The sequence below is a fragment of the Lasioglossum baleicum genome, chromosome 3 (assembly GCF_051020765.1).
Source record: "Lasioglossum baleicum chromosome 3, iyLasBale1, whole genome shotgun sequence".
Lineage (NCBI taxonomy): Eukaryota > Metazoa > Arthropoda > Insecta > Hymenoptera > Halictidae > Lasioglossum > Lasioglossum baleicum.
In genome coordinates, this window is record NC_134931.1 from 3,053,981 (window position 1) to 3,072,956 (window position 18,976).

The 18,976-nt window shown below is 37.0% G+C and overlaps 1 protein-coding gene across 4 annotated transcripts in view; it reads right to left on the reverse strand.

The window, feature by feature from the left end:
- The window catches only part of Pka-c1 (Protein kinase, cAMP-dependent, catalytic subunit 1), a 109,304-nt gene that overhangs the window by 57,445 nt on the left and 32,883 nt on the right, over nt 1-18,976 (reverse strand). For all 4 annotated transcript variants that reach the window (XR_013011910.1, XR_013011909.1, XR_013011908.1 and 1 more), the window contains one exon: nt 1-18,976. This exon is cut by the window's left edge; it is cut by the window's right edge. The gene's annotated coding sequence lies outside the window, so the exon portion shown is untranslated.

The following is an 18,976-nucleotide window of genomic DNA, read 5'->3' on the forward strand; positions in this document are numbered from 1 at the left end:
AGGGGACATAGAATCAGTTCTCAGCGACGCGAGCTTCGCTTAAGCTGATTACACGTCTTGATTTACATAGAACAACGGTGAATTACACTGGCTGCACACAGTCGCTGTTGCGACTTTGTTGTAGACCCCGTTTAATAGACGCGCGTTTCTCCTGCTTCATGTTTGATTTCGATCCCGTTTCCGTGTCTGTTACGTAATTTTAAGAAAATCTAACTTTGCTATACTGTATGCATTCGCGTATACAGGATGTTTCCTACTTTTCCGGCAAAATTGTAGGAGCATGATCTATCTACATGTGAAAATACGAAAAAAATGTTATATGAAGTTTGTTTATAAACGATGTCAAGGTTGTATGACCAACTTTCTATTTACTTTATGATAAATAGCGACTAAGATAGATGTTTTCGACAATGAAACTCGGTCGGTCACAAGCCTTAGTCACACAGAAGTTAGCACTATGACACATCATTGTAGTCATCTACCTCTCCCTTTAATAAAGAATTTTTGTGAATTGTTACTTGTTCCTTCCCACGGTGTGGCGAATGATCAATTTAAAGGGACAGAAATGCGAGATGAAGGAATATCATGTGATCCATCGAGCAAACCAAGATTTGTTCAAGCGAAATTGACGATGGCTTAATCCGCAAGTTCGTGCAAATAAATCTATGAATGTCAACAGGAAGACATTGCGCGTCCCGCCTACTCTCTAGACCAGGGGTGAGCAAACATTTTTTAGAGAGGGCCAGATCGTAAAATTTTTGGTTTTGACCCACCTGTATGTACGTAAGGAAGAATATACTAGTGATTTTGTATCTTTTATTTTTAAAACAATTAGCGTTACATTTGAAATAAATTTACCCTGCAAAGATGCATCTGTATTTTTGCGAGGATACTAGTGATTTCCAATTTTTTTTTTCGAATTTTGTTTTCCAAATTTTTAGGCTCAGTGGGCCGGGTAGCAAACTCGAAAATATGTACATGGGTAATTCTACTCATAAAGCAACAAAAAACAAACAGGTTGAAAATCTTTCTATGAGCAAGTGATATTTTTACATCATCTTTTTTAGTTTAATAATTTGTTTAATAATAATAATTTTAATTTTAGTTCAGTAATTCGATTTATATTTATTTAATGATTATCTAATGATTTTACGGACAAAATTTCACTTGCCTTGAGAAGCTTTGAAAGATCACGTCTATTGTTTCTTCAACACAATGGCCAGTTTTTATTTTTAAAAAAACTCATACGATTGAGATAAAAATGGCGAAAACTGAAAAATATATCCACCTGTCTTTATATCTGCGATCCTTGAATGGATCCCTTGAAGGAGATCGTGGAGCAACGGGACACCCTCTATGAGACCTGTAAAAGTAGATCACCGTGTTCTACAAGAGCGTGGGCGTATGAAAACGTCAGTGGAATCCGATATCATCCCGGTTCAGCAATCCGATCGATTAATCCTTTTCCTGGTATACGTGTTCCCGTACATCGCGGGCATATACACTCGATTCGATCGGAAGCCAAACGCGAGCCGGGACAGTTTGAGACGTCAGCGATCGACACGCTCGTTAACTAAACAGAGTCGATTAAGCCGAGTTAAGCCCCGGGGGGCCTGGTGGCAGAAGAATCAATAAATGGACCGTTTATTTTGAAAGTGGTGCAGGTCTCCATTTTTGAAAAAAATTAGATATCACGTAATTCATGCTTAATTTAATGTAAACTTTTTATGTATAACTAGTCCGTGTTTCATTTCTTAAACAATTCCCATGTTTTGTACAATTTAAAATTGGTCGGTACATGAAATTGCATAATTATCGATTATGAAAGTGGTGCACGTCCAATTGACAGAGGTAGATGGCTTAGCAGATGGTTGCCGATCAGATCAGCAGCCTGTTATTCTACATTTGTTTTATATTACGTGTCATATTACGTGTCAAGAGTTACTAGTTTAGGTTACTTATTCTATTTTTTCCTAAAATGGATAACTTCATATTAACATCAGATAGTGATATATAGGTAAGAACAAATGGTAAATCAATATTATTTTATGACAATTGAAAATATTTATTTTATTTAATTTTAAATAAATTCACACAGAAATAAAGCCCATGAATTTAAACAGGAGAATAATCTCAGATTCAGAGGATGAAGATAATTCCGCTACGAACAACAAATTAACGAATAGTAAAAAGAGGAAAAGAATAATAGAGGTAGAATCTTCTTCTATTTTATGTCGTGCCATTATTTGAAAATAAAACTGGATTAATATGAAGTATATTTTAAGTGATATTTGATTTTTCAAAAATGAAATTAAACGATTTTTACAATTGTCTAATTTTGAAAGTGATGCAAGTCCATTTGCAGCCCGTAAGTATACATCGGTTTAGTAAAATACGGCTAAAACAAATTTATATAACCAAATTACATATTGATAAAACAGTAAAAACATTGCCAGACTTCATATAATTTGCCTAAATTTTTTAATTAACATATTATGTTAACCTTTAATTTTCTCGAAACAGGAGAAAGTGGTATAAGTCTATTTGCAGCCCGTAAATATATATTATTTTAGTTAGCCTGAAAAAAATGTATATGATCAAATTACATATTGATAAATAAGTAGAAATATTGCCAGACTTGACATAATTAAGTTATACATATTTTTAAATTGACTAATATGCTAACCTTTAATTTTCTCGAAACAAGAGAAAATGGACTTACTCCACTTTCAAAATAAACGGTCCAAATATAACTCCCTTTCGATGGTGTATTATATACATATGGTACATACATATATTTAAACAAAATTTTTTTTAATTTTTATTTAGTAACCTCTTCCACTACTGTAAATCGAGTAACATCATAATTAGCAAAAATATCATGCAATATGTGTTTTGAATTCATCTAGATGTCCTCTAAATATGGAAAAAGGAAAAAATATGTGGCCCTATTTGTTATGGTGACCTCGAATTCGCCATGGAAACAAACTGTTTTCGAAATTTTTTACTGATATCTATTGTGCACCCCATACAGGGAGGTGCAGGATATGTCGGAAAAAAGGAATAACATTTTTTTGTTTGACGCTTCGTTTTCGAGAAAATCGGGTTTGAAAATACATGAATACACATGCTATTGGAAAGGAATCGTCTGCCGCGTCTGACCATGATCAACCAATTCTACTTTGTGCATATACTAAAGCACACGAACCTGGCGGAACTTTAAACTCGATTTTCTCGAAAACGAAGCGTCAAACAAAAAAATGTTATTCCTATTTCCTTTTTTTCCGACTTATTTTTACAACCCCTGCTCGGTTGTATCACCCGTCCGACCACACCCTGTATATATATATATATATATATATATATACAGTGCTGTGAATAATTATAAACTCAACCATATTTTTATGTTTTTCATTGTACCGAAACAAAAATTGACGCACACAAACCGTTTATGCATTTTTATATTCTAATACAAAACAAAAGTGAACAAACACAAAATAATAGTTTTGTTCCTCAGAAATCTGGAAAAAATGGAGTTTGTTCTTAAAATTGTGGTTTAAGCTGTGAATAAGTATAGACTTATTATTAATTTTAATATCTTTCATTTAGTATTTAGTACATTTTCCTTTATTTTTTATTACATGTAAGAGCCGGTCAGGAACACTACTAAATAGCTTATTTAAGATGTCATTTGGAATATCTGTCCAAGCAGATTTTATTTGTTTTTTAAGTTCGATAACACTTTCTATTGGTGGCTTCTCCTGATCATAAACTTTCCTCGCCAGGATACTCCATAGGTTTTTGATGGGGTTCAAATCAGGGCTCAGTACTAGCCATGGTAATAGCTCGATCCTGAACTTTTGAAACCACCTCTTTGTAGAGGATGCTGTTTGAATGGGAGCATTATCTTGCTGGAAAATCGTTTTATCGTCTTCTGTTGATGTTATAAAAGGCAACAAGTAGTCGTGTAACATCTGTTGATAACTAACAGCATTCATTCTACCGTTTACAAAAGCTATTTCACTGTTAAAATTGTTTTTAAAGGCAGCCCAAACCATGACTGATCCACCTCCCTGAGCTCCTCGCGACACGATCTTTCTTTCCTTCCTCAAATCGTGCTAATAGTTATTGAACCCATCAGGCCCATCAAGATTAAACTTTTTTTTATCGCTCCAGATCACGGTTTTCGCACAAACATTTCTGATATTTAAACCTTCTAGAATATGCAACCCACTTTCTTACAAGACTGGAATCACAGTTCAAGCTAAATCGACTCACAATTTTAGACTAATCGCTTGATATTCCCGCAATTTTCAATACCAAGTTCCAAGAAATTTTTTACTACACTTTGGGATCTATTAATTATAGGTACTCGCAATTTGTGGTTGACTTTTCCCACAGCTTTTCAAATCGATTATTCGTTGTTTTCCTACATCACTCAATAGCGTGCCACGCGGCATAGTGTACAGTACAGAATTGTTTCAAAGATCCCTAAAAAAATACTTTTAGAGACTTGCTGTAATCTTACTATCACTAAAAAGATCTGACAAAACTTCAGAAACGTTCTGAATGAGGCATGAATAGCGACCGAGTTTATAAATATTCACAGCTCAAATCTCCTTGTTTTGAAACATTCAGCTACTACATTGCACGAAGAAGAGATAGCAAGAGACTGTTAACATAGAAAAGGTCGTACTACCTGATCATAAATGTAGTAAAACTTACTCAGTGGATCTTTGAAAATAATAACGAAAAAATACAGGAAATAAGTGTGAGTTTATAATTATTCACAGCACTGTATATACTATTAGGTCGTCCCAAAAGTTCGTTTCGTTCTTGATTAATGTGCTCAGTGTAAATTCAGAGTAGTTTTCAAGAATACCAATGGCATGGTTAAGAAAGGGGAAGCTTAAGGAATAATAAAACATTAACGAACAGAAGATTTTGTTGTTCGTATATGCTGATGTTATCTAACGATATGGAATGTGCACGTAGTGAAGGAAACTTTTAGGACAACCTAATCACATCGTATATTAGTATAATACACCATCGAAAGAGAGTTCCCAGTGGCCGGGAAATGAACAACGCGAAAAAAAATGCAAGACGCGGTCGACGCGACGGGAACGGCCGATTAATTATTTCAGAGTGATATCGACATCGCGGGAGATAACAGCACGTCTACAACACATTCAACGACACCAGGCCGGACTGTTAGTCGCCGATAACGAACCTCGACGAGAGCCATTAACAAAAAGCACGCCTTGAACGGCTGTCCAGACGATTGGAGCCAGCAATTGGCAGGTCACGCACACTCATTCTAGCGAGACGAATGCCCAAGGCATTCGAATTGGCTTCCTTTTGTCGTTACGTGCGCTGCCTACTCATGTGACCTCATGCGATCCGAATGGAAAACGATTCGTTGGTCCCGCTACAAATGAAAACCTACTCGAAAATACGGTCTCCTCGGGCCAGCCCGCGGCTCGAGCCATCCGAGTACAGTGATGTCTCGATATATGATCGATTACTTCGGGACCAAATGTCGCTTATATCGTGTACTGACTAGAGATCGCGGGAACTGCTACTTTTGGATCAACGTGATCATGTTCGTTCCCAATCACGGTGAGTATTCATAATGATTCGTGATTTTCCTGATCGCTTCTGATTGGCGGAGAGCATAACTGTTCTGCGCGCGAAGAACATCTACGAAATCGAAACAAAATTTGCGAGTTACATCGCATTTTTATAAAATTTTTTAGACTTGTGTAAGACGTTTCTGAAACTATCATGTGCGTTTCATATAATTGTTAAGTAATACTTTGGTGTATTTTAAATATAATATAATTAGTCTGCACTTTTATACTGTTTAAATGAATATTACGATTTCGACATCGAGTGTTAGACAATTAATATTTTATTTTTTAAAATACCGGAATAAGGGGTACGGAAAAGAAAATCAAATATTTTTTATTTTTATCAGTAAATGAAGTTTACGTTAGATGCAGATATTTTTATGCAATTTTTATTTCAAGAAAGAACTAATTCAATCGAGATGAAAAATCAGGATGACAGTGAGCAGTTTCTCTCTACTCTCGGTTAAAAAGTCAAAATTTTCTACGTGAATTGCAACAAACTGGAGCGAAATAGAAATTTGTTTCCTTTCTTAAATATGTTTAATAGGGTGAGAATAAAAATGTAACAGTATTTTAAAATTCTTCTAATGTTTTTACTGCTTTAAATTACACCTACCTATCATGCCATAAATGCATACAATCCGCTGTCTAGTGATAAATCACGCTTAATGATTGTGCAAGCCATCCCTAGTACAGACGCCATTCTTCAACGCCTTGCCAGCTAGCGTCGAATGGGGAAAAAGTGTCGACTACAGCTCTATTATGCTATTGAAATACGCGATTTATGGAATATTCATAATTAAATGGAGAATAGAATCTCGTTTCAGATCACACACCGACAATGCCGGGCCACTCTGTATTTACGAAAGTGCATCTACATACACACGTGGATGTTACGTATGCGCATACAACGGAGCTCAATGGAGTTACATAGTAGGTGATTTAGAATCGAACACGGTCGAAGTTCAAAATTGCTTGGGCATGAATTATTCGTGGATTTGTATCAATCAATTGACTCGTCGTACGGTACTTCGACGGGAAGCAATATCGATTTTATTAATACGATAGGAAAGTTTCCGCGAGGTCTATCGATATCGCCATTGCTTGCTATTGCTCTACTTCGTGAGTCCCGTCCATTCGATACTGTCCCACTTCCACTTTTAACTTGTATAATTACTCGGTGACCATTCAATTCGGGTTCTCTCGCTTGCAAATTGATCCTACTATGCGCATTTATCCTACCATGCCAGATTTTGGATACAACCCGTAGCTACACTGCGGATTTTATGCATTTGTGGCTATAACTTACATCATTAAAAATTGTGGCACTATTATTCGCAATATTGTTTACATTATTAAATATGTTGGTATCTAATCAATTACTACACATTTAAGTATTGTATGAGGCATTATATCAATTTCATATCCATAAAATGAAACAAATCGTACACAATGGAATTATTCTAGGTCGAACAAATGTTCAAGTTTCAAGTGAAAATAGCTCCGACTGCAAGGTGTTAACATACTTTCCACGTAATACATAGATTCAAACGAAAATCGCAGAAGCCAAACACTGAAGAATATATCAACTCCTAATACATTGTAAATATGTCGGATCTAATCAATTACTACGCATTTAAGTATTGTATGCGGTATTAGATCAATTTCATATCCATAAAATGAAAAAAAAGTGACAGGTAATGGAATTATTCTACGTCGGAAGAAATGTTTAAGTTTCAAGTGAAAATCGCCCCGACTGTAATGGGTTAACATACATTTTACATAATTTATTCAAACGAAAATTGCAGAAACTAAACAACTAAATAATTGAAAAATTGTTCGAAAATCGAGGAACGAACGCGGGCGAGAAAGAGAGCTCTCTGCTGATTGGCAGAGAGCTGGCAGAGATGGTTTGAAAATGACGTTTGGAAAGGAGATTTCCTGTTGTTAACGTCCTTATTCACGAATAATTCGCGCATCCGCTGCGAGAGCCTGCTCCTCTCTGTCGAAATAGCTATCAAACATACCGTGCTATAACAAAATCAGCCAACCGAATCTACCATTACCGTACACGTATAGACCTCCACACCGGCGGAAAACTAACCTGTTCGCGGATATGGTTCAACGATTTGATTTCTCGGAGAATCACCGAGCCGACACAACGACACTGCCATCCACATCGGCAACATTCGCGGCTACTCCTTTAACGTTTCGCTTGAACAGCTTTCGCGCTCTACCACCTGAAGCAGTGACTACGATCCCCTCTACACCGACGTTCGTTCTGGCTCGATGCCAAAATGAAAATTTTATGGAAAATGAGAGCTGTAAGTCTCCAGCAATTCTACGAATTACATCTGGATCGCTTGCGCCCGGAAATCTGAAGAAATGGCCCGAACTGAAAGGGGTGACCCAAAAATGACGGGTTTTTTCGCTCGTTTTTCCTCCCGCGAATTTAGCTCTAATTTTCGTGCCAAATAATAATTGATGTCGAGCCACGGATCGCGAAATTTTTAAGCTGAGTTGACAATCGGGTTTTCAGATATCACAGATGTTTATTGCTGCGTCATAGCGTCTTTTAGAATTTTCAAAATTCATGTAAGGAGCAACGAGGATTTGTCGCGCAACATTTTCATTCCCGCGATTTTCGCATTTCGTAGAATACTGACGTTAACAATTATGGGAACGCGTTTATTCGGATGGTGATTGACATTTACATCGGTGCGCGTGCGAATAAATCAATTTATTTAATCATTTTCCGGCTTGTACGTTTTAAAATGGAACGTGTGAGACTGCAGAGTGTGGAATAAAATAACAAATAGTAATTTATTGTTTTTGTTTCAGATATGACGTAGACTGACATTATTTTCCGCGACGCTCGACTAAATTGTTTTCAAGGGAAATAAGGAAATTTTGCGACTGATGGATATTGCAGCAGTCTGTCTGGTGGTTCCAGTGTGGACGTTTGACACATGAGAGAAATTCGTGCAACAACTTGAGAATAATGCCAATGGAGGAATTGGGGTCACATTATTATTACATGGACCGGACAGAGCACAGGCTGGAGCAGCGTCCATTCGAGTCTCTATATGACACTGCGTAAAATATGTATGCTTTACACTCTATTTTCAGGTATTTCTGCAGACAGTTTACGCTGAGCAAGGAATCACTTTGCAGAGTGAGAGATAAACCTTCTTTGAACCGGCAAAATGAAAATGAAAATAAATAAACGAAATGCACGCGTGACACAAACACCTTCTACGAATCTACAACACACCGCACCGTTCCAGTGTACCGAGAGGCCATTTTAGGTGGAAAGATATACAATGGCCCAAAATTTCTATAAAGTCACTGTGTTTTGTGCCCGTGCGAAATCAATACGGGCCGGTTTATGTACTTGTTTAAGGCCTGGTTTACGTTGTATTTTTGTGCAGAAGAATTTAAAAGTTGTTGCACACGTCTTGTTGTTACTGGGAGCTCCAATTCAGCTCGAAATTCTGCTGCATTTTTCCTTTCCTTAGCTGCAGACCTCATTAATATTGAATGTTGTCTCTTTGACTATTTTTTATTACTACCTTTAAGATGATTTTTTCCGTAATTTTCACGTAAATTGATACAATTATTAATCACAGTATATGACCGATTAGTTTTCTTAGCAATTGCGCGATTAGAGCAGCCCATATCTTTATAAGCATCGATTGATGGATTTTTCTTCACTTGTTAGTACTTTTCCTCTCGGCATTCTCATACACGTGAATCAAATTATAACAAACAGGATTTCTGTGAGTTCTAAAACTAATACTTTTAGAATATTCGCAGTTTTCCGTAGTTCTCTGCTCAAAATACAGAGAAACACTAAGTGACTTTATAGAAACTTGTGTTCTGCACCACACAGAAAAAAAATCAAAACAAACGTAAATAGTAAACATAGCGGTCTAGAGTACGCAGTCCCTCTATCCGAGTGTCTACAAGGCACAAGACCAGATACGATAAATCAACAAAAATGGTGATATTTTTAAAATATCTATGAAAAAGAAGATGACTTTATAGAAATTTCGACCACTGTATTCTTCTTTGGGAATGTTTGCCAAACAAAATTATACCCATAATAATTCATTTAACAGCGATACAAGCATAGAAATCAATACGTGACAACTTCGAACCGTAATACTCTGAGAAAAGAAAATTGTGTCGCGGAGCAATAAATAAGAACCTATAAGCTTCTATGCACGACTTTCTATATTAATATAAGTAAATGTTCACATTAATGTTCATAAAATTGTTGAAGTACCAGTTTTCTATGTCACTTAGTTGACTTTAATAAAGCAGAATTCAAAGAATCCCATCTTGAAATTATTTTTGCATTAGGTCCAAACTATACAGAAGGGATTCCGACAAAAATCAGCTACTAATGTGTGCTATCCTGCCTGCCACAATTTTTTTAAGTTTTTGTAACACTTTATTATGTAATTCAAATATTTGTTTCAAAAATTTTTTTCCCGATCAAAATTACCATAAAGTTAAAGATTCCACCTAGAATGGCCATTCGGTACACTGTGCATTCTGGGAAAGCATCAACATTTCCGAGTCGAACGAACGAAAAGCTGTGCCGAGAGAAACGTGTTTAAACGTGGCTGTAATAATTGTATAATTTACTGTAAATATAATGCGAGTATACATTTACTAACTACAAGAGATACATACAAATTAGTTCGTTCTAGGAAGTTGTTCGCGACTGTTGTATAATAATGATCACAGCCGCGGAAGAACTGGCGGAGCAAGTGGGTTAACGGGTCTTGTTTTATGTAATTATAAAATGATCGTGGATTCATGCGGGAATTAAATGGCGGCCGCTCGATATACATATGTATGTATCGACATCGTCGCTCAAGATCATCTTCTGCATACATTGACCTCGCACTCGCGGTAATCTTGGTTAATCTTGATTTTCTAGAATCTAACGTCGCTACGGATAAACTGGAAAACCAATACCGGCAAAAACCAATGAGATATGTAAATCGTTGCACGCGTCTTTCAAAGCTGATCACTTGGCGATCGAATATTTCTCGTCGGTATGCAAACTATTGCAAACACACACGTTGAAGTTTATAAGATACGAATGCAACGTTTCGCGAACTAGTTTACGGAACCGAAAGTCGAATAAAAATGTCCTCGTGCCGCGTCAAGACCGCTGCCAGATTCGAAATAAAATAAAAACTTCGGGAAACATTTCACTGCAGTGTGACAGTAGGTTGCGGAGAATCGTGTGCATGCTACGAATGCATAGAATCCGCAGTCTAGCTACATATATTTTTATATAATCGCTTTTCCAGGAATTGATCAGCATACTGCGGAAGTTTATGCGTCTGTACTATTTTCTAATCCACGGAGACACGCTCAACATAAACATTTAACAACGTTCGACATTTCTTTGATTGGTGGACGTCGGCTGGACCGAACAAGAGAAAACTACAATGTAAAACTCGCGTCCAGTAGGATGCAGTTATTGATCGGCGTAGTTTACATCACCCGTTGTCGTTTTCTAATCCACGGGGACACGCTGAACATAAACAAACATTTCTCATCATCTTGTTCTCTCGTGATTCTTTTCTTTGATTGGCGGACGTCGCGCGTCGGGTGGTCCGAACAAGAGAAAACAAAACTACAATATAAGACTCGCGTCCAGTAGGATCCAATTATTGATTTTAGAAAAGAACAGGAGTGGAATTGAGTCCGGGAAAAGAGGCGATCAAGAGAAATGCAAAAAGTAGAAAATAAAATATATAAAAAAACTTTTTAAAAAGCACGCTTATATTAAAATGTACTAAGAAGGAGAACATTTTTTTAGACACTAGTGACTATAAATAAAAGCGTGGAGCGCTAAACTGTATTGACGTAATCTTCGTGGGCGCTCCGCGTTTTTATTTATAGTCACTAATGTCTAAAAAAATTATTTTCTCCTTTTTAGTGCATTTTAATATAAGCGTATTCTTAAAGTTTTTCTTTTATATTTTTTATCTTCTACTTTTTAGTCTTTTTTTAAATGGAACGCAAGATATAGTAATACTGGTACGAAATAGTAAAATATAGAAACGTAAGATATGGAAATACGCGAGATAGAATGAGGGGATGACTCCGAGAGACGACGTCTTTTGATGGAGTCCGAAATTGTCCGAAATAGAACTGAATGAACGGAACACCACACTGACCGAGTTCTTTCGATGCGAAATGGGTGGAGTAGGGAGCGCTGGCGCGCGGAGTGGGGATCGCTGAACGCGATGACGTACTACCGAGTATCGCGCGACGAGGTGTGACGGTTAATATTAAAAAAATTTTTCTCCTGAACGCACAGTATTCTTTTTTAATTTATTTTTTAATATTGCATTGTCATCCAGTTCTGAACTATGTTTAAAGTTTCAAGTCTCTAGCTCATCGGGAAGTGGTTTAAAATTCGATTGCAAGATGAGACGCATACAAAACAACAACAACTCGGTAAGCTAATATGAGCATAGTAAAAAGGGATCAGTTATTGATCGGCGTAAGTTTACATCACCCGTTATTAACAGTGATATAAGACGATTATCCTCGGTTGTCTGGAGTCTGAAATTCAGACTGGTGGAACAATATTTATATTTCTTTCTACCCGCAGACTTCAGTTTTCGGAACGGTTGCATCCAGTCCGCGAAAACCGTGAGTCACCGCGAGCCGCGTAAATATTATATGAAACGCTGATAATGCAAATTGAAACGATAACACGTTTCGTGGCCGCACATCTGCGCACCGGTAAGTTCCGACATTCGATCAACGAAGTATGATAACAGCTGTGGGCGATGCGTCCCTTAACCCCTGCGAACTTGATGCCCGTGAACTGGCTTCCGCTGGTTTCGCCTATGTCATGAACTTCGGACTAATAGCCTGCTATTAGTCTAATTAATCAACGGAAACTGTCCTCGCACGGCAAAACAACGCGCGTTACGTTCTCAACCAATTTTACCCTACGAAGATCCATCTGTATTTGCGTGAGGAAGAAGACACTATCGATTTTGCATTTTTTATATTTAATAGCAAAACAAGGCGCGTTACGTTTTCAACTAATTCTACCCTACGAAGAGCCATCCGTATTTTTGCTAGCAAGAATATACTTGTGTTATTTTGTGTTTTTTATTTTTAATAGCTATTAGTCCTCGCACGGCAAAACAACGCGCGTTACATTCTGAACAAAGACCCATCTGTATTTGCGTGAGGAAGAATATACTTTAATTAATCAATCGAACTCTGTCCTCGCAACAAGGAGCGTTACATTTTAAACAAATTTGACCGTACAAAGATCTATTTTTATTTTTTGTGAGGAAGAATATACTAGTGTGTGTGTGATACTGTATTTTACCACGTTTTTATTAACTCGCTTGTACCTATACTTGACATTAGTATTCTATAACCCAGGATTAATATTCTTATGTATAAACCTCCTACGGCTCAAAAGATACAGCCTTTTAAAGGTAGGTAATTGAGGTAATTGAGGTAGTAGATAATTGATGCATGAATAGTTCACTTAAGTCACTAACAATTTCATTGTACTGCAAATGATATGAACTGTTGAGCGAGTTTTCTCAACGGCAGATACTCTTTTCTACACTCCTTAGTTTTATCTTGCGCCCCACGTTTTTCGTTTTAAATCTTACAAGTATTTTCATAGCTATTCAAAATTCACAATCACAAATTTTCAGGACTATCTGTATGCTGTTAGGAATTTGTATGGGGCTGGGAAAAATTATTTTATACTTTTTAGTCCGTTCTTAAAAACGTGGTATATTCAAAATTTTTTATTTTAATTTTATTTCCAATAGCTATTAAAACAACTGGACAAGCCCAGGCAATTTCTTCCCCGCTGCCACTGCACGACCCCCACTCTACCAGAGTACCGGTTCCCCCCACTATCAACTATTTCATATTGCCCATGCCGTGCCTTGCCTCGCGTGACTACGAGAAGGCCTCCTATGCAGTTGTTTGGTGGTGAGGACATAAGGAGAGGGGAATCGTCTGCGACTCGCGAGCCGCAAATTGCCCAGGCCCGATAGAATGTACTTTTTTACCTACCTGACCAGAAGTCTCGCATTTTGTTTTTCTTGTAGCAACACAGCGAATGTCCCCCACGCAATTTTACTCAGTAAAGTAAACTGTTTTGAATAGAAACACCGAAACATTCTGCAACTTCCTTATTTTGTTACAATTTCGTCAATCTTCACTAGACTGCGGATTTTATATTTTTATAACAGAAATGGATAGATCAAGTGCAAGACGGTGAAAGCATTTTAAAGTTACTTGTATCATTTTGAACCCCCAATAAAATTGTTTAAAGAATAAATAAATATGTCTACGTAGCTCGTGTGTCTTATTAATACGGATAATTTTCACTTTCCATAAAAATTTCATTTGGCCTAGTAAGAAGCAAGTATTATTTCGAATGAGTCGAACAAATTTACGACTATTGGGTCACAAGCATCCGGTAAAAGAAAAGATCTTTCATCACAGGTGATTTTTTCAATTTGATTGTTTTATTCACGTCGCTCTAATAACTCCGAGCTGAACAACGTACTATGACTCAAGTAGTCGGAATGAATGCAGGCATATCGCCTCGAACGTGAAAGTTAATTCTTCTTCGAACATAAATACGCGATTACGCTTGAAGCATCACCTTCGCCGACTATAGCATTTGAAAACACCCTCAGAGTATCTTTATTTTGAAATCAGATTTCACATCAATGATTTAAGTACTAGAAATAGAAAGGAAATTTCGTTATGACTTATTGCAAATGCAGTCAACCGTGCAGTCAACGATTTTATAATTGTAATATAAACTCTAAAATATAAATTATAATTGTAAATTTGAAAGAATTGAGTTTATCAGTTATTTCATGTCAAATATGATTTTAAACTAAATTAATTCAATGTAACTTTTACGATATTGTCAAGAATGAACCGTTAGATAGTGCTTGTTATTTCAACATTATATGTTAATAATTATTTAATGTGTTTAACTGTTAATTGACTACCTGTGGATTTCTATTCATAATATAATATTAAATATAATTTCATTGAATCATTGCATTTTTAAAGTATATTTTCAAGGTTCACTTAATGGTTAAAAAGACTGTCAGAAAAAAAATGTTGAAAATTCATGATTTTTCATAGTCGGAGGGCCATTTTGAAAGACTGTGCTCGTCGGCTGGCGATGTATCGTTGCGGTAATATTATGATTGTATGTGCACACGGGAGTGGTACGGATTTAGACGCAGCAACAATCCACATATGAGCCAAGGTCGTGCCGTTGGCTTTTTCACTCGTAGCCGCTCCTCTTAGCCGCCATTCTATTTCGAGGATTTTCTAAAATTTATCGTCCGGCACAGGCAGCGATCATTATATACCCCTCTAAAACACACCGGCACTATCAATTTGAATTTATGCCACGACGCGCGCCGCGGCTTCTGGCATTATTGTTTCAATGACGTTTCGGGGTCAATCACGGTTACAACATTGCGTCGACTACAGTACATATATACATACGTGTGTATTATATCTGTCGGTGATAAGAAAATGCACGAAGTAATTCGTCACGGACCACCGCCGGTGCCAACAACATTAATCTAATAACAGCGTTACTATAATCGCTACGCTTGGTCCCTACGGTCATTGATATGTGCCCATAATTATGAAACTGGTCTAAGCCATGTACAGTGAAACGAATTAATATTCGGACGCTCTAAAAAGGACGATAACTTTTTTAACACTACCTACCGGAAGCCTATTAATAGGATTTTCAATAATTGTGCTGTACCGGAAGAAAGCATAGAAATTTTCTTCTACATTGCAATCTTGAATGAAACCATTAGATGACTTTATTAAGGATGACTTGTTAGTTCAAAATGAAAATTGCTGTTGCTATTGAACGTTCCAGTAAAAAGTGTTCAGGCATGTACCATAGATTTTTCAAAATTATGCAATAATCACCGGTCGGTAATGTGTTAATATTGTACTATACGATTTCAATTTATTTGGGAAGTCAGAGCAATTAGTTTACTATAGGATGTGAAAAGAAATTTCTTCAAAAATTGCAATTGTTCAGAATTGTGGAGAAAAAATACTAATTCCTGTATTTCTTATTTCGAGGTATTTAAAGGAAAATGATATTAACCCTCTGCACTTAATTTTATCACGAAAATTAAACATTTCTTCCGACCTAGTATACATAATTCCATTCTATATGGATTTTTTTTCATTTTATGGATATGAAACACGTCGTCGGCCTCATATGAAAATTGCCTGAGTGGAAAAAAGTAAATTTTACAGGAGGCGAGGAAAACGATTTAAAGCGAAACTATTTTGCATTACACTGAATTGCTTTACTGATTAAACCAGTTGACAAACAAAATTCAAACCGTAGAACTTGAAGTACCTAACAAGGCGAAGCTGAAATCCCTTTCTATCGTTCTTAATGTCTTAAGTTCCCTGTCTTTCTATCGTTCTTAATATGGCAGCTATTCATTCAAGTGAATCATCAGAAATTGACTAACTCAATGACGATTTTAAGACAATCACTGCGGGCTTTTGTGGAAAATAATTTTAGATTAGACTGATTTCCAGGTTTTTTCTGAGCTGATCGTTCTGCACGTACCACGGTGCGTTAACTATAGTTCCCGGTAACTATGGATTGTAGTGCTTCTAGCTTACAATTATAGCAACGTGACTTTCCGCAGCCATACTCTACAGCTCTGTACGTTCAAATTGCTTTGATCATTGTGTTATACATTGAAACTTTGTTGTTCATATTTAATTTAGAGTGTTTGTCCGTGAACAACTGATGGATACTCAATTTGACTTATTAAAATGAATACAGGAAAAAACAAGTCTCTTTCGACTCTTGCTTCTTACAAGTGCTTCAGAAAATTTTGCATAAATATATGCCGGTCGTTATTTAGATAACGAGAATAACGTGCTCGTTCGTTACAATAGTTTTTACATTCTAATTTCGATAAACTTTGAATTTTAAGTGGACGCGAGTCGAGTTTGTAAACGTGAATTCTTTCCGTATCGTTTACGATTAATTAATGAGATGTACAAGCACTGAAACAATTTTATATTGCGCGACACGATCGACGAAATGCGCTCAAAGTCTGTCTTTTCATCAATTTCACCATAAAATTCGCGGTCTAAATATCAGAATGAAAAAGAATGTAATTAGATAGGCCAGCCGCATCGTGAAACGTAAAAGTCATCTGGTCTGGAGTGTAATTATAATTCGTAAATTATAACTTCTACCTTCCGCTGTGTTTCAAGTGAAGGTGCACGATGAAACTGGGGATCTCTAAATGTTACGCGACGTTTTTTATTCTTCGTCAAAGAAACTGGGAGAAAAGGGAAAAAAGGCAACATTCGTCGCAGTTTTATTCCCCGCGGTATAAAGAGACATCCCGGTGTATAATCCGATCAAAAACAAAACAGGGAGCGCGCAACTTTTATAGCCACTCGTGCCAATCACCTTTGACGAGCTTCTCGTTTTTTTAAAAGGTATTCAACCGATTACGAAATTAGCGGGAGAGAACGGGGGTAAAAAACCGTGTAGAATAAAACGATTGCACGGTAGAATTTCGCGTATCGAGAAGAAGAATCCACGAAGAACGTTCGTTGTATTGTTCCTTTTTGTTTTGCTGGGAAGAGCCGCGTGGTGAAAATAGGATGAATATTCTACGATGAGAAATACGAAATTGGGGAACTGTACCGATTACTGCGGTATCATGCTTCGATCGTACTTTATTTTAATATATTCCTGATTTATCATGAAATAATATGTGCAAGCATTTTACGGAAGAATGATGTGTTCTGAATAAGAAAAGAATCGGTGGCCATAAAAATCTAATACAACGAAATATTAAAAAATAAAATCGATAACATTTTGTACGTATTACTGCGGATTAGTATTCGAAATATGCGAGCGCACGGTAACAAACTACGTATCTAGGCATTAATTTAAATAAACCCTGAGTACAGTAACAAAGTATTTGTTTTTTATTGCTATGCTGCTGCTCTTTATGCAAAATAAAAAATATATACATTGATTGCAAGACAAGAGATTTTTTACAAGTTTATTCACAGCAAAATATTTGTTTTTACGTATTTTACTCTCATCGGGAAAAAAGTAAAACGTACACCCGCAGTATTAGGTACGTTTACCCTAGCGGTGGAGGATCAAAAAGGGACGTCGTGCAGAAACAAGACGAAAGAATGCTTGGCTGAACGAAGATAGAAATCAATAAACGGAACGACACGTTTAAATTATACAATCTTTACAATAGGATTTATTTTAAATTAATATTTACAAAAAATGAGGTTGGTATGTCCATCGATTAAATTCGTAACTCATCGAGTACTAGATCAAATAATACAAGTCCGTTCTCAAACATCTCTACATACACATCGTTATAGGAATCGTAATCGGCTACGATTTACAAACATAATAATCACAAGGTGAGAAGAACTTCTCGTTTTACAATACTTCTGATGCAAAATAGTGATAATATTCATCCCCCCTTCTCCCATATCCCATCCCCGCTCTCGTTTTCTCCTCTTCTCTCTTTCTCTTTCTTTCTTTCTTTCACGCACGCACGCACACACACACACACACACTCTCTCCCTCATTTGCGTTCATTCACTCTCGCTCCCTCTTGTATATTTGTTTTCTTTAAATATATCTTAAACTCGTGTAGGATTTCTATCATGTCCCTATTACACATAGAGATAAATACTTCGCTCGTACGTACTTTGGCGCAACAATTTGATCAGCAAACAATTAATATTCATGGTCGTCGCATAATTCTCTCTCTCACTCTTTCTCTCTCTCTCTCTCTCTTTCTCGATTCGCAAACAAAAACGAGGTACCCTCGACATCCCGCGTCCCGTTCCGCGGCTGGACGGCCGGTGGAACGCGAGAAAAAAGAAATGATTTTCGCAAACGACACTCGGACACGTAGGAGGGAAGACTCACACGCGATCGGCACGTGAATCATTCTTAGCCTACCTTAATATAGGTACACCGGGAGGTTTGATTGGTGCGCATGCGGCGATGCAGTGGAACGAACTGATCCATGAAAATAGCTTTTTACCTCCGCGGGCTACCATTTAGCTAGCTACATCTTCCGCGGGAAGATGGCCGACGTCGCGTCGCGTCGCGAGTCTACGACATTGAACTTGCAACCGATATATTGCGGTGTGATCAATCGAGTCTCTCTGCCAGTCACCATCCTGCCAGCCGACGAAAATTCATGCTACAACGTACGGAGCTGAGAGTCTCTTTA